Here is a 14,960-nt window from a genome sequence, read left to right on the forward strand (position 1 = left end):
CCTGTTTTACATAAATATTAACATTGATTCAGGAAATACAAAAATAGACATGAATCAGTTTCTGATACCCGACAATGTTCTACTCTCTGAGGAGAGAAATTAGATACATACATATACAACAAATAAGGCGAAAGTTAAACTGTACTCCCTGTTTTAAGTAATGGCTGCCTGAGGGCATGGTAGGCTGTGTGGGTAGAGGGATAAATTATTGACCATTATCTTAATACAACCTTGGATGTGCATTCTGCTAGTTTCCAAAGATCAGCTGACAGAGGGGAGGGGAAGATAAAGGGATCAATAAATCATGAAGTGACAGGCGCCCTTAAGGAGCTCTTCAGCTTTCCTATGTCTAACAGCCAACTGAAAAACGCCATATGGTTCTTTAACGTCTAACTTTATATATCCAAAATGGAACTTTTAGATCCAGGTGCTAAATCTGATCTTTCCTCAGTTTCCCTTTGGGTCAGAAAATGACACCTCTATACAGTCAATTGCTTAAGCCAAAAAATTTAGGAGCTGTTCTTTGTTTCCGTCTTTCTGCCAGTCCCAAAGGCAATCCATGAGCAAGTCCTCCTGGCTTTACTTCCAAAATATCTTTTCTATCTCTTCATTCATTTTTATCCTGTCCACCACCACTCTAGGCCAATCCATAATGACTCACTTGGGTAATCACCCACTTTTGCCACCTTCCCTTGCAATCTGTCTTCTTCCCAGCAAGCACAGTGATGTTTTTAATCTATTAACCAGGTCATATTTTTCTTCTATTGAAAACCTTCAATGTCTCCCTATTACACTTGGGATTAAACACAAACTCTCTGACATGGCCAATAAGTCCACACTTGCTCTTGTTCTTGCCAACTTTACCGACCTCATCTCATACTTAGCAACCATATGTCTCATCCTGCTCTTGTTCCCTTTACGTTACTTTGAACTTCTTCCTTTTCCTCATCATGATTGTTGCTACCCTAGATCCTTTTTTGTTACTCTTTTCTGTTCTTAAAACTCTTCTTTTGGTTGTTTTAGTAGATAATTCCTCATAATTCAGATCTCAGCTCATATGATTGTTCCTCAAAGAGTTCTTCCCTGACCACCGTATCCAAAATGTCTCTTCTTTCTGTAACTCTCTACTACCTAATCTTGCTTTTATTAGCGTATCAAAGCTTAGTGCTATGTGATATTAGCTTGCTTACTTATTTGCTTTCTTATTTATGTTTCCTTTTTCTCCTGCTGACAATAAAGCTCCTTGAAGATAAGACCTTTGTTGGTCACATTCAAGGTCCTCATCCCCAGCTTCTAGAAAGTGCCTAGTGCCTTGTAGGCACTCCATAAATGTTTGGTGAATGAATGAAAACTTATAAAGAAAAATAATGATCATTAGGTGCCATCATAGATTAGTCAAGGTCCTTCTAGAATAACCTGTTTCTTTGTGAAGTAAGTTTGCTAGACCTAAAGACTCGGTTAATGCTATAGTCATAGGATATATAGATTTCGGGGGGAAAAAAATGGGAGGAAAAGATTACTTAAAATATTATAAAATATATGTGGACAACATAGAGAAATTAACTCTACAATTATTTGGATTCAGTTACTCTGTCCTTGAATATATTATTTTAGCAATTTAAATTAAATGAATATTACTGAGTTATTACTAGCCACTAGGCATGTTAGGAGGTATGGGGCATTCAGTACATTTTATGATAACACAAGATTGTGGAGTCTAGTTTGATAACAGAATTAGATTAAAAATATAGTGATAGTTGAAATGATTATCTAAATTTAACAGAAAGTTTGTGAGGATTAATGGAGTCCTGCAACATGGATGGTACAAATGGTTTAAACATGATAACACCCAGAAAAAAAAAAACATCTGTGGATGTTACCCAACTGTCAACTTATGAACAGTTAGAGACAGGATGTAGTTGATTTCAAAAAGGCCTCAGTTGCTTTAGTAGTAGTTTATATTCTGTTCAAAACAGAAAAATTCAGTCCTGACAGGCAGAGCAAGAACAAAGGCCAGGCATGACAATAATAATAATAAATATTATAATAAAATTTCAGAGTAGTTATGGAGAAACTTCAGGCTTTATATCATATTCTATAGATTTACAGATTTTCAGCAGTATGCCTGTTAAACCCTTCAAAGATAAACAGGTAAAATGTATCAGAACACTAAGAGAATCTGGAAAACATGTAATATTGTAAATGAAGGTGTAGCAAGAGAACCCCCTTGTGGCAGGAGGATTGTAACTAGAACTAGTTAGATTTTTCTTATTATGGACCTGGTACATGTGAATTCTAAGTTAATTATACCATGTACACTAATTTGATGCTGTCATGTTTGTCTGTTTTTGTTTGCTTTTTTTCTCTCTTTAAAAAATAATTTATTGAAGTGTAACACACACAGAAAAGTGTACAAATCACAAGTGTATAGCTCAATGAATTATCAAACATTGAACATAGTATCTATGGAACGAACACCCAGTAATAAGAATATTACTAATATCCAGAACATTCTCCTTGTCCCCTGCACTACCCCTGCAAAGGCAACCACTATTCTGACTTTGTATACCAGAGGGTGGTTTGACTATGCTTGCACTTTAATTAATCATACAGTATACATACAGTATATGTTATTTTTCCACCTGGATTCTTTCACTTAATGCTGTTTGTGAGATTCATCTATGTATACTGTGTTGTACATGTAGTTCTTTTGTTCTCGTTGCTGTATAGTATTCCATTTGGTGACTATACTATAGTACATTAATTTGTTCTGTTGTTAAAGGACATTTGAGTAGTTTTCAGCCTAAGACTATTACAAACAGTAATACATTCTTGTGTATGTCCTACAATGAACACGCATATGAGAACACATAGGTAGTAGAATCGCTGGGTCATAAGGTACACATACGCTCAACTTTTGTTGAAATTGCCTACAAGTTTTTAAAGTAGTTGTGCTAATTTATACTTCCACAACCAGAATTGGCCATTGTGCCACATTCTAGCCAACAGTTGGTTGGTCTTTTTCATTTTAATCAGTTTGATAGGTGAGTCATATATTTAATGGTGGTATTAATTTTCATTTTCTTGATGACTGATGAAGTTGAGTACCTTTGCATGTCTACTGGCTATTTGTAAAGTGCTCATTTTTTCTATTGGTTTGTCTATCCTGATTTGTAAGTGTTCTTGAAATATTCTGGATATGAGTTCTATGTTAAATATACAAATTGGAAATCTCCTCTCCAAATTGATGGGATATATTTTCATTACCAGTGGTGTGTCTTTGGTAAATTCTTAATTATAATATTTTTTACTTTATCAGATTTTATGGTTAGCACAATTTTACATCCTATTTAACAATGTTTTGCTTACTCCAAGGTCCACAAAAGTTCTCATATAATTTTATTCTAAAGTTGTGATTGTTTACTTTCACATTCAGATATGCAATCCATTTGGAATTGACTTTTGAGTATGGATCAAAATTAATTTTTTTCCCTACGGTTGTTAATTGACTCAGAACCATTTATTGAATAAACCATCCTTTCTTCACTGTACTACACAGTATGTTTTTTGTTAATCAGGTGATTGTGTATGTGTACGTGTAAGTCTGTCTCTGGATGCTTCCTTTCAATTGGTCAGTTTGTCTCACTTTCATTAGTTACACATTGTCATATATATGATAGTTTTTCAATAGTTTTATATTAGTGAGTCCTCCAGTTTTGTTGTTGTTCTTCTGTTTCAGTTATCAATATATTATTGCCTCTTAGCTCTTTATTGCCCAGTCTCTGAAAATGGAAATGTTTCCTGTAAATGGGCAGAGGACCTGAAAAGACACTTCTCCCAAAAAGACATACAAAAGGCCAACAGATATATGAAAAGATGCTCAACTTCACTAGCTGTTAGGGAAATGCAAATCAAAACCAAATGAGATACCACCTCACACCTGTTAGAATGGCCATTATCAACAAGACAAGTAATAACAAGTGTTGGAAAGGTTGTGGAGAAGAAGGAAGGAACCCTTATACAATTCTAGTGGGAATGTAAATTAGTATAGCCACTGTGGAAAACAGTGTGGAGGTTACTCCCCAAACACCCAAATTAAGAATAGAGTTATCATATGACCCTGCAATATCTCTTCTACCCCACATTTTTGAAAACATTTATTGATAAAAATACACGTACCCTATGTTCATTGCAGCATTATTCATGATGGCCAAGACATGGAAACAACCAAAGTGTCCTTTGATAGATAATTGGATAAAGAAGATGTAGCACATATATACAATGGAGTATTACTTGTCCACAGAAATGATGAAATAGTGCCCTTTGTGACAACATGAATGGATCTTGAGACTATCATGCTAAGCAAAATAAGTCAGACGAAAAAAGTGAAGAACCATGTGATTTCATTCATATTTGGGATATAAAACTGAAAGCAACAAATGAACAAACAAGGCAAACAAACAAACAAACCTCATAGACACAGACAACAGTATGGTTCTTACTAGAGGGTAAGAGGGGAGGGCAATGGTAGAAGAGGATAAAGGGTCCAAACATATGATGACAGAAGGAGACTTGACTTTTGGTGGCAAACATAAAACGCAATATACAGATGATGTATTATAGAACTGTACATTTGAAACCTGTATAATATTGTAAATCATGTCACCCCAATAAATTTAATAAAATTAAAAAATATAAAAAGTCATCATAGAGGAAAACAAATGGATTTTCTTTGCCAGATGGCATGAAGTTAAGTTTTGTCAGCAGAGGGTACTGGAGAGACATTGCAAGAGAAGGGTTTGCTTCCTGGTTCTGCAAGTTCTGAAGCATGTATGTCTTCTCCAGGGTCGGCTCCTGCAGAATTCACAGCTATTCCAGTGCCAGTCCCCTGCAAGGCATGGTGGCCAGCAGCACCCAGCAGCCTGCAGCTTTGCCCAGTATCTCCTCTTAGGTGGTTTTGTAACCTTGTGACTCTAGTGAGACACGTCTCTCTGACGAGATTTCCCCAGTACCTTAGAGGGTAAATTTCTAGCAATTTCCTCTGGTGCAGTACCACACGCACTTCTTTGCCATTTAGAGAGCCACAGTCATAACCAAGGTCTGGATCTTATCCCTGCTGGGACCTTTTCCTGTGTGTTCTATTTCACCTTAAGGCCAAGACTATTCCTTATATTAATATCTGCAATCTACTAGAGTTTTTAGTTTTTACTTTTAGCCACTTCCTCATTACTACAATACTGTTACTGTAAATAGCTCTTTATATCTCAGATCAAATTACCATGTGGTTTCTTTTTTCTGATTATGTACAGTCTTCTGATTGTATCTGATTGTGTAACATCTTTATAATAAAGTTTTCCAATCTGTGAATATGGTATGTTTTCTCCATTAATTTAGTTCTATTCTTGTACATCATATGATAGATTTATTCCCAAGTTTTTCATGTAAATTGATATTATTGTAAATGATATCTTTTTATCTTATTATTAATTTTGTTATTGTTCTTTTATAGGAATCTAATTGATTTTTGACTTTTATCCATTGGACTTGCTAAATTCCCATAGTAATTCTAACAGTGTGCCTTTATATTCTTCAGGATTTTCCACAAACACAATCATGCTTATGCAAATATCTTGGTTTATTTTTTCCTTTCTAATTCTTATGCCTTTTATTTCTATATCTTGACTTATTGTGTGTCTAGATTTAAGAACTTCAGTGCAATGTTGAATAGACCTGGTAGTAGCAAACACTCTTGCTCATGGGAAAAATTTTCAATATTACATCATTAAGTATGATTCATGTGTTAGGCTTTTATTTGTTTATTTATTTACTTACTTATTAATTATCAGATACTTTTTATAAGATTATGGAAGTTCCTTCTATTTCTAGTTTGTTAAGGGTTTTATTTATTTATTTTAATCATGAGTGGGTGGCAAATTTTATTTAGTATTTTCTTCTATACGAGTTCTGACAATTAAGTTCACATACTTGTTGCAACGATGTTACTAACCTTTTTTGATATCAGAGGGATTATTCATTATGAATTTGTACCAACTGCACAAACAGTTAACCAAGTTAACTATTTGGAAGTGCTGAAAAGGCTGTGTGAAAAAGTTAGATGAAAACGACCTGAAATTTTCACCAACAATTCATGGCTCTTGTATCATGACAATGCACCAGCTTACACGGCACTGTCTGTGAGGGAGTTTTTAGCCAGTAAACAAATAACTGTATTGGAACACCCTCCCTTTTTACCTGATCTGGCCCCCAGTGACTTCTTTCTTTACCTGAAGATAAAGGAAATATTGAAAGGAAGACATTTTGATGACATTCAGATATCAAGGGTAATATGACAGCAGCTCTGATGACCATTCCAGAAAAAGAGTTACAAAATTGCTTTGAAGGGTGGACTAGGTGCTGGCATTGGTACATAGCTTCCCAAGCAGAGTACTTCAAAGGTGACTGTAGTGATATTCAGCAATGAGGTATGTAGAACTTTATCTAGGATGAGTTCACAAAGTTAATTGTCCGACCTCATAGTTATTATCATATTATTTTTATTCGTTTTGTTTATTAATATGTCAAATTGCATTGCTTTTCTAATATGAAAACACTCTGCATTACTGCAGTGAACCTAAGTCATTGCTATTTACTGTCTTTTTTATTTATTGGTAGATTGAATTTGCTAATACTGTGTTTACGATTTTTGTGTATGTTGATATGGGTTTATTATTTTCCTTTCTTGTCTTATAATTTCCTTGTCATGTTTTGTAGATGGGTTATCCTGATCTCAAGTTGTTTATATAGGTAAATCTGATTGCAAGACCTGAAAAGTGTTCTTGAAGATTTTGTGTGAGTTTGCTATTACTTACTCCTCAAATATTTAAAAGAATTCTCTAGCAAAACCATCTAGGTTTGAGATTTTTCTTTGTAAGCCTTTTTTTAAAAAAATTTTTATTTTGCAATGATTTCAGACTTACAGAAAAGTTGCAAACATAGTGCAGACATTTCTCTTATACCCTTGACTCACCTTTCTTTAATGTTCACATATTCCATAACCATAATACAATTATCGAAACTATATATTAACATTGGCATTATAGTATTAACTAAATTACATACATTATTCAAATATCATCAGTTTTTTTAAATTAATTTATATGTCTGTCCCAGGATCCACTGAAGATCCCACATTGTATTTAATTTATTCTTCGTCTCTTCCAGTCTGTGACTTCTTCATTCTTTCCTTTTATTTCATGACCTTGACACCCTTGAAAAATTCTGGTCAGTTATTTTGTAAAATATCCTTCAATTTGAGTTTGTCTAATGTCCTCTCATGATTAGATGAAGGTTATGCATTTTTGGCAAGACAGAAGTGATGTGCCTTTCTCAGTGCATAATTAGGAGTACATAATATCGGTAACTTACTTGGTAACTTGATAACTTACTTAAAGTGGTGTCTACAGACTTTACTTTAAATCACTACTTGTTTCCTTCAAAATTGGTATATATCAGGGGAGATACTTTGATGCTTGCAGAACTTTGAATGAAAACTTTGATGGAGACATTTGGTCCATACTGACCCATCTACCTGACCCTATGTGTCATTACTAGCTAGGCTACTTAAGTAACAAGAGTTATTATTGGTAATATAGCCACAACACAATTTTTGGACAAATAAAACATGATAGTATTTTTTATGTCTGAATACTGTAAACCAGAAGTAGAAATAAACTTGATGGGCTCTTTGAACCCAGGGACATTTTCTAAGTGTGGACATTTTGGACAGAACCAAATTCCCAGTAATCACTTTGGGATCCTGTAAATACCCTATTTCTCCTCAAACTTACACTCATTAATTTTAGCATGCATTGGTAGATCTTGCCTACAAAAATGATTACTATAGAGTTTACCTAACGCTGATTTTCTCTTTCCCTCACTTTTTCTACATTTATTAATTGGAATTCAGAACTGTACTTTATTATTCATTTGTTTATTTATTAAATTATTTATTTATATCACTATGGACTCATGGCTATTTATTTTATTCTGTGGGTTGTAATCCAATACTGTCGTTATTTATTTTATTTCTCAAATTATTCCCTTTTTGCCATAGTGTGTCTTTTCGATATGCCCGCCCATTATTTTGAGCACCTGTTTACTTTCTTGCACTGCAATATAGTCCAGGTTTATTTTGTAATTTTTCTGTGCCAGACCTTGGAATCAAACATTTCTCCAAAGAGCCCTGGTTCCTTGTATTGGAGAATGATAGTCAGGGACCGCATTATGACATTTTCGTCAATGATGGACTGCATCTGCAATGGTGGTCTCATAAGATTATAATGGAGCTGAAAATTCCTCTTGCCTAGTGATGTCATAGACATAGTAACGACTTAGTGCAACATTACTCATGTGTTTGTGGTGATGCTGGTGTAAACAAACCTACTGTGTTGCTAGTTATATAAAAGTGGCAATACAATTATGTACAGTACATAATACTTGATACTGATTTATGTGTTTACTATACTTTTTGTTATTTTAGAGTGTATTCTTTTTACTCATAAAATAAAATTGCTGTAAATCAGCATGTTGTGTTATGCCAGCAGCAGCCTCATACATGTCTTTTTTACTGTGACTTTTGATTGCATCATTTTCTCTTGTGCTTAATCTCATGTTGTTTTATAATTTTAGTGTAGCCAGAGCATATAGTGTGTATGAAGTCTACAATAGAACACAGTCATGTCCTAGGCCTTCACGTGCACTCACCACTCACTGACTCACCCAGACTCACCCAGAGCAACTTTCACTCCTGCAATCTCCATTCATGGTAAGTGTCCTATACACGTGTACCATTTTTTATTTTTTATATCATATATGCAAGCACACGCGCATGCGTGTGAGTGCACATGTGTGTATTTGTGTGTAGCTATCTACCATATTTTTTTCTATACAAACATATCAATGATAAAATTTAATTTATAAATTAGGCACACTAAGAGATTAACAACAACTAATATTAAACTAACAATTACAATAATATACTGTAATAAAAGTTATGTGAATGTGACCTCTCTCTCTCAAGATATCTTACTGTACTGTACTCACCCTTCTTGTGATGATGTGTGATGATACAATACCTGTGTGATGAGATGAAGTGAGATTCTCAGAACGGCATGCAATTGAACTTAAGAATTGTTTATTTCTGGAATCTCCCATTTAACATTTTAGGCCACGGTTGACCCCAGGTGACTGAAACTGTGAAAAGTGAAACTACAGATAAAGGGAGGGAACTGTTCTTGTATTTTGAATTCCTCCCACATCTTAATTGATTAATTATTTATTTATTTTGGTGTGTGAAACTTTAGTATAATTCTAAGAGTAAGAACCAAACAAAAGAGTATACTTAGAGAAGTGAAGCTCCCTCCCCATATGTACTACCTCTTTCTCAGTCCCCCTTTTACTCTACCCTTTCTCACCTGTTAGTAACCAATCTCATTAGTTTCTGGTTTATCATTCCTGTATTTCTTTTGCATAAATGAGAGGATACATGTATATTATATTACATTTTCTTTTTTCTTACATGAAAGATATACTCATTTTTACACCTGCTTTTTTTCCTTAACAGTATATTCTGGAAATTACTTCAATTCATAGAGATCTTTATTCCTTTATAGCTGCATAGTTCCCCATTGCATAATGTATAATCATTTCTTCAACTGGTCTCTTATGTATGGGCATTTAGGTTGTTTCCAATATTTTGGAATACAATATTTTCAACTACAATTCCAATATTTTGCAACTACAAATAATACTGTAATGAATAACCTTATGTGTATGTATTTTTTTCCATTGTTGGAAGTATACCTTCAAGGTAGATATTTATAAGTGGGGTTGTTGGCTAACAGGTAAGAACATGCATACTTTTCTTACATATTGTTCAATTCTCCTCCTGAATGGCTGTACAGTTTGCATTCTCACCAGTAATATATGAGTGCCTGTTTCTCCATAGTTCTACCAACAGAGTATGTTATACTTTAAAATTAAAAAAAAATAATTTTTTAGTTTGATAGGTGAGAAATGGTATATCAGTGCTTTCTACGTTTTCATTTTTCTAATTATGAGTGTATCTGAACACTTTTTCATGTGTTTAGTGAATACGTTTTTAACTTTTTGTCTGTTCATGTCTTTTTGTGGGAAGATTTTAAAGAATGGATTTAATTACTTTATTAGAGTGAAAAATGTAAGTTTTCTATTTTTTCTTCTGTCAGCTTTAAGTTGTGTTGTCTAGAAAATGTTCCATTTTGTACATATTGTCAAATATGTTGATACCAGCTGTTGATAATATCTTCATTATCTTTTTAATGTCTTTAGAATTAAATTAGAAGTTATGTATTCATTCATATTTAATATCGGTAATTTATGTTCTCGCTCCCTCTCCATTTATCTTGCTAGGAGTTGATTAATTTTGTCTTTGCAAAGGATCAACTTTTGCCTCATTATTCTGTGAGAAAGCCAAGTAGTCATGTCAAAGAAAATCAAGACTCCTGGCCGACAGCCCCAGGAGAGCTACTAAACCAGTAGTCAGAAACAACGTCTAACTTCCAGCTTTGGGACTGAGGTCATTTTGGACCACCCATCTGTCCTACACCCCAACTGAAATCAAATAAAGTAGAAGCACTTAGTGGTCAATGCATAGATTCCTGAGAACTAACAAATTGTTGTTGTTTTAGTTCATTGAATGTTAATGGTGCTTTGTTATGCAACAACAGATAACCGAAACACCAACACAGAATTTGTATCATTATCTGGCCTAAACAAGGTAATCGTCTAGACTACGGATATTAGAAAAATTTGTTGTAGTGACAGCTTTACTCATAATTTGGGTATGGGGGTAAAAAAATAAAAAGAGAAATTAAGGAGAATTCCTAGGCTTTGACTTAATAAAACTGGGTGGGTATTGATTTCCTTTACTAAAATAGGGAATGCTGAGGGTTAAGGGAGTTCATGTTTGAAGACAGGTTTTGTTGCTGATCTGTTAAAAATTGAAATGCCTTTAGACGTACTGTGGAGATAGCAAGTAGGCAGCCCGATGTACAGGTCAGGACTGAAGACATACATTTGGGAGTCATTGGCATATCAACATATGTGTTATTTAAAGTAATAGTACTGAATCAAATCATCCATGATGTGAGAGTATTGAAAGAGAAGTGAAGGCAGGTGTGTTAGTCAGGATTTTATTATTGCAAACAATAATAATCAATTCTCATTGGATTAAGAACAGGAATGTATTACATGGAGATCAACAGAAAAGCTGTGGAACTAGGCTTGTCCATTAATCAAGGGAGAAGAGACACAGTCAAGCTCCCGTCATTGGAACAGCTCACTTAGGATGACACCTGCCCTAACTGCTGCAGGACGTGTGTGATCTTGCTGGTAGACTTGGGGTCCTTGGTCTAATGAAAGTGGAAAGGTCCCCAAATGATAGAGAATACATTCCTAACACTCAGGCAGAGGGGTTAGGAAATGAATTTAAATTTGTTTAAATAAAATGATAACTTACACAGTTGAGGAGGAGGAAATTCACATTTCTTTTAAACATATCTTTATTTTGTGTTCATGATTATTGTTATTATGTTAACATGTTATTATGAAATATGCTGTTTCATTAAACAATAAAAATGATAAATGTCCTTGTAGGAAAACTTGTAAATTTGACATTTATCATACCATAATTTATCACAGCCCCAAACTGAAATTATATAAGCATTGTGCGTTATTTTCCCGAGATCTGAGTGTCATGTTTAAATCAATTCATTGTTCATCTATAATACAGAATAATATGAATTGCTAAACGATAAGTTAAATGTTTAACATAAAGACAATATTCATTTTTATTATTTTTCATTTTCTAAAAGAGACATTTTTTTCTTTAAATGTGCTCTACTTTCCCTTTAGAAAAATGGGTCATGTCAAAATGGTCGTGAGCAGGTTCTTTCTTAATCTTGGGAGCTTCTAAATGATCACTCATCTATTTCATATAATTCATTCTTCAAATGCATATTAAGCAGCTAGGGTACAAGAAGCAAAAGTGGAGACAAACTATAACGAGAAGAAAGTCAAGGAGGGAAAAACGTAGAGGAGTCAGAAAATAGAAAAGGAAGGAACTAGCTGATGAGGGAGCAAAGTGAGGAGAAGGAAAATGAAAACTTCAAGGCAAGGCGGTATTGGGTAACAAATAACCCTGAGTCTGTCCCAGGAAGAGGATGCAGAAGAAGAACAGGAAAAACGATGAAGGAGAAGGAGGGCAGAGCCATACCTTAATGTCCTTCAGGTGAGGTAGCTGTGGCTCTCTGGTCTTCCTGACTACCCACACAGTGTGAGGGATACTCACTGCTTGTAGAAGCGGCCCCACTATCCAGCTATAGGACTATCTCAAGTGACAAAAAAGCTTTGGCCATTTCAGTCTTTAAGGCCTGGAGACTCGGATTTAGGACCTTTACTCTAGGCAGAGAGAATGATTTCATCCAGCTGGTATTGCCACCAACTCAGGACTTAGGAGACGGGAATGTCCTCTTCTCATGTTTCCCCATCTTGCACTTTTTTCCTCTTTGAACATCCTTTATATATCTTTTTAAGAAGCTTTATTTCTTTAAAAATTAAAAAAAAAAACATTCTCTAAGATTTGTTTGTGAAAATATCAATATATTTTTATGTATGTGTACTTTTTCATATTTTTACCTGGTGAAAAGTATACAGAGTATTTCCTGTAAGTAGTCCAGTAGCTCAAAGGGATGATTGTGTGAACTCCTAACTTAGCATAGATGACATCACTTCATCCTGTGCTTCTTTCAGTGCAATTGCCCTTGGTCCAATAACTAAAAATATTTTTTAAATAACCAAAAGATTATTGTGTATGTGTCTTAAATTCTTTATCGCACCTCACTGTATTCTTCAGTGCCGGCATTGCCTCGCCTGATGTCCCTCCAGGTTGGTTTCACGAGAACAGAGTTTATATCTGTTTATATCCACAGAGTGGTATACAGGTGCTCAATACATTTTTTATTAAAAGAAAGGAACAATGGATGAATTACTAACTAACTAACTAACTAACCGTGAAAGGGTAAAAACTGATTTGTTGGATCCTAGTCCTTCGTGATAGTCAGAAATCTATGATGGCCCCCTACATCCTTATATAAGTCCCTTCCCTTGAGAATGATGGGATATCACTTTGATGATTACTGGCTTTCAAGAACGAGATGATCTTTAGTGGAGTTGATCCAATTAGGTGAGCACTAAAATGAAAAGGGCTCTTCCTGGAGGGAGAGACTCAAAGCATGAAGATTTGACATGGGGAGATTCTGCTATTAGCCTTGAAGCGTTCTGTTGCTGCTAGGTTGTGCAAGCCTCGGGTGAGTGAGAAGGCCATTGAGAAGGAACTGGCGGCAACCTCTAGGAGCTGAGATTGGCCTCAGGTTGGCTGTCAGCAAAGGAAAGGGGACCTCAGTCTTATACTTGCAAGGAACTGAATTCTGCCAATAACATGAATAAGCTTGGAATCAGAGTCTTTCCCAGAGGAAGATGAGACCATAGCTGGCCAATACCTTGAGTGAGAGATCCTGAGGGAAAAATCCAGTTGAGCCGTGCTGGTCTCCTGATCCATGGAAACTGTGTGACAATAAATAGGAGTTGTTTTAAAGCCTCTATCTTTACGGTATTTGTTATAAGTCAATAAAAAACTAATATATTCTTTCTAAGGTATTAAATTTTGATCATGACATTTTCCTGTTTTTTGAGTTTTAACATTGTCTTCATGATAAAATCTAACTTAAAGAGTTTTTAAGACCCTATTCATCTCTCTAGCCTCATTGCTTACCAATCTGATGCTGTCCCTCTATTCCAGCTAGACCAGAGTACTTCGAGGTCCCTGATGACACCATGCTCTCTCTTGCTTCTCTTTCTCCTGTACTTCATGTCTCAGTTTAAACTTTGATTTGCTAGCAAGGCTTTTATGAATGCCCTAAGATTGGGTGAGGACACCGTTCTGGTTCCTTGGGAATCTTGTTCTTACTCCTCTTATAGCACTTAGCACACTGGGGTTGTAACCCAGGAGCAACACACTTAAGTAGCAGCTTAAATTGTGCTCTGAAAAGAATAAGAAAGGCAAGGTTTATACAGGCAAAAGTCACAAGTACAGTTCCCACCTGGGTCCTCCATGCAAATGAAGGATTGCTGGTTAGGTTAACAGGGATTGGTTTGTTACAATATGCAAATGAGGGAGGAAAAAACTGCAAGGAGATGGTTAAGTCCGTATGTGTCCATGCAATAGTTGTTGCTTTTTGGTTTGGATGTTTATGGTTCAGTCTTGGGCTGAGTTTAGCAACAGGTTAGCAACTTAATAGCAGCTCTGAGAACTGAGGCAGGAAGTGTGCATAGGCTCCACTTCCTGGATAGCCTCCTGACTCTATTTTAAGTGACTCTCTTAGCAATGCTTATTCCATTTTATTTTCTCCATTATCACTAATAAAATTGTCTGTGTACCTGAATGTGTCCCTGAGTAGACAGCATACTTCTTGAGGGCACTGTTTTTATCTTACTCAGCATTATCCTTCCCCAGGGTCTAATCCAGTGTTGAATGAATGGATGTATAAATGGGGAAAGAGCTGTGCAGTGCCTTCTGAATGAATTCAGGAAAAGCTGAGTCTTCATCTGTTTTTCGAATGCAGAAAGACTTGGTTTTGAATACCAGCCAGCTTCACCACTCTGTTAGCTGAATTACTTTGGGCAAAGTCAGTTCATGTCCTTAAATTTCATTTTTCTACTATAAGAAATAGGGATACTAATAGTGTTTATTGTATAATATTGTTTTGAGGAGAAACTATGAAAATGCATGTAGTTGCACAGTGTCAAGTACATAGTTAAATGTACCAGACATGTTAGCTATTAGTTTTATTGCAATTTTTAAT

The sequence above is a fragment of the Rhinolophus ferrumequinum genome, chromosome 9, assembly GCF_004115265.2.
Source record: "Rhinolophus ferrumequinum isolate MPI-CBG mRhiFer1 chromosome 9, mRhiFer1_v1.p, whole genome shotgun sequence".
In the NCBI taxonomy this organism is placed as follows: Eukaryota; Metazoa; Chordata; class Mammalia; order Chiroptera; family Rhinolophidae; genus Rhinolophus; species Rhinolophus ferrumequinum.